We start from the raw sequence: 3,037 nt of genomic DNA on the forward strand, positions 1-3,037 counted from the left end.
ACATGAGATTCAGCCTGAATCCTGCTTCTGCTTTCAGGGTTCTTTTTAGGTTGAAGTACAGTACAAATGATTGATGAAAATGAAAATAAAATATAAAACAACATTTTAGACACTAGAACTCAATTGTAATACTGCAAATGGAAAAAGGTTGTGGCCTACCTGCACTTACACAGGCCTCAACCACTACATGTCTACAGAGTGTATGCGTGCGGGTGTGCGTGCGTGCGTGTTTGTGTGTGTGTGTGTGTGTGTGTGTGTGTGTGTGTGATTCAACCGTCTCAAGCAGGGAAACAGATTCTCCACAGTAGGGTTTCATATTGAAACAGTAACCTGTACCTGAATCACAGAGAATATAAGATTTTATCCCATATTTCACTGGTTTCTGTGGATTGTAGACCTTGAAATTTAGGCGCCCTTTGAATAAAAGTGTACCTATCAATGGAAATATCTTGGTTTGGTTTGTACAGTTCACGGATTTTGGAGATAATCTAGAACTGGGCGTATTTTGAACATCCTGTCACCACTCTTTGCATCTGGACCTGTGTTATCAGTTCCAGGTAGTCCACTGGATCTTGGGACTCTTGGCTCCATTCTGTTTCACTCCAGCCAGGCTCCTCCGGGTCTGCTGAACTCTGCACCCCTACACCTACCACGTACACGAGCCCATGGTCGATCTGTAAATTATACAAATACATAATTACTACGAGTAAGCAGTGTTGTTTTTGACAGCAAATTTTGATTTTGTTTCAGTCGTAGTCTTTTGAATAAAATGTCTTTTAGTTTTAGTCTAGTTTTAGTTGTCTGATCATCATAAGATTTTAGGTAACTAAATCTACAGTTGATTTAGTCGACTAAAATCTATTTTGGCAGGCCTTGATGGCATCGTAATGACTGATTTTACACTTGGTTGTGTGCTGAAAATAGCCGATCTACAAGCTCACAACGCGTCTGGTGCTAAGTCTGATTTACAGAAAAAAGGTGTTCTTTACCTATCCTTGTCCTTGGATGACCACGATGTGGCAATGAAGAAGTAGGCTGTGCTGCACTCGACTCTTCTGAAATCACAGTAGTAAAATATAAACTAGTAAACATGATGTGCACAAAATGAAATCAATTATTTACACACCCAGCATGTCTCAGACAGGTCCATGACATTATGATGTAAATGATAAAAGCATTGAACAAACAGATAGCTGTATCTACTCTAAAATGCTATAGAATTATACAAAATGCATCAGTTTTTGTTTTCTCCTTACCTTCAAACGGTATAGACCTAAGAACACAAGGAGTCCCCGGCACCTCTCCATCCGACTCATCATCTAAAGCCAGGAAAATATCAAATAGTTTATATGTAAACAAATCAATTTACAATTTTGACATTAGCAAATATGAGTGACTTACAATAAGTTCATATGTAATACATAAAATGCAGATATAGTAAATAGTTACCATGCATTTACTGTCACAGTGAAATGCCCTTTATACCCTGTATGTATAATATATAAAATGTCACAATGCAACATAGCTCTGTTTACACAAAGCTGTACTCCCTCCAACTGTATATATGTTCCCCATTTTCAACAGTTTTTATTTGTAACACTTGCTTTGGCAATGTAAACGTATGTTTTCTCATGCCAATAAAGCTCCTTTGAATTGAATTGAAAGGCTACATCATCATCATCAGAGATGTAGACTAAAGAAACCTCTCCCTCTCTCACACACACGCATCGTACGCACGCACACACAAACTAAGCCAATAAATCCTAAATTCCCATCAAATAAAAAATCATAGTAGCTGTGCAGTGCACGCGCGTGATAGGAACTCCACGTGTGTCCTGTATAGCGACAAAAACAAACTCATGCACTTGGATCCTAACTCTATGCTTGGATCAAATTGCTGATCCGGTCCGGATACGGAAACAATTCTTGCATGTATGTGTACGTGTAAATAGCCGGATGCAGTAGGCGGGCTCTAGACCGGATCCCACTGGTTTATTCGCAATAGAGATCAATCAGACCATGGTCTGATTGACAAGCCTCGGCTTGAGCCTTGAGCCTGCAGGGCTTCATCACGGATGCGGTGGAAAGAACGCCTGAAGCGATTTTATCACACTAGAGGGTCGCGGCCCTGCGATTTTATCACATACAGTATACATGCACTGGATTTACGTCTTACCACTTTGGACTGTAGAATCATGGCATCTGTTCTCCGAGGGGTCTCGCGGAAGCCATTCTTCGTCTGTCTCTTCGCGGTGGCGGCGCGGCGGTGCATCGTCTCTGCTGCTGCGGCGATGTGAGCCCCTGTGCCGGGCGCGGATCCATCCTGCACGGGGGTCGAGCTCCGTCGGGATCGGTTTCCACAATATGAGGCTCTTATCCACTTTTGGACCCCGGTTCTTCGCGACTGGCACCATCTTCATCATCACGACCAACAGCACCAAGAAATGGAATCTTTTTATGTTCAATACCAACGGCTACAGTGATCTTTTTCTCTTCTTCTTCTTCATCATCATCATCATCATCATCATCACGACCACCACCACCATTCGCTGGTCCTGGGTCAACAACATGGGTAGGTTGTGTAATCCTAATTCTAACAAAAGTTTGTTTCTATCCGTGGATCTGCTGCTGGCTGCTGCCCCTCGGCCCGGGGGGGTTGGGTCGCGCTTCGGCGGCGGAATGATACCAGCAAGTTGAGGCTGAGTTGGCCAACTACTTGGCCTAATACATCTCAATATTCTAGTACTGCTAAATACTACTACCTACTACAATTACTATACTACTAATACTATAAAACAACTGATTTCCGACAAAATGATCGCTTTTACCAACGTTTCTCTCTCTCTCTCTCTCTCTCTCTACTAACAGTCCGATGAAAAAACAATATAGTCCCTCAAGACTAACAGCTAGGCAGGCTCAGAGTCGCTCTCTACTGGGCAGGCGGAGCCAGGACAGTCTGTTTACTTTTTTTTTTATGAAGGGTTTCCGGCTGTCCTCAAAACGACACCAACGACCAATTATGCATTCAAAAGTTGTG

At 42.5% G+C, this 3,037-nt stretch overlaps 1 long non-coding RNA gene across 1 annotated transcript; it reads right to left on the bottom strand.

The window, feature by feature from the left end:
- Positions 1–268: 268 nt before the first annotated feature.
- LOC308299302 lies at positions 269–2,837 on the bottom strand. The gene is made up of 3 exons (XR_013962757.1): positions 1,257–2,837; positions 990–1,055; positions 269–674 (listed from the first exon to the last, which is right to left on the bottom strand). It is a non-coding gene; the product is annotated as an uncharacterized lncRNA (long non-coding RNA).
- Positions 2,838–3,037: the final 200 nt, after the last annotated feature.

Source organism: Nannobrachium achirus, assembly GCF_963921795.1.
Source record: "Nannobrachium achirus genome assembly, chromosome: 15".
Lineage (NCBI taxonomy): Eukaryota > Metazoa > Chordata > Actinopteri > Myctophiformes > Myctophidae > Nannobrachium > Nannobrachium achirus.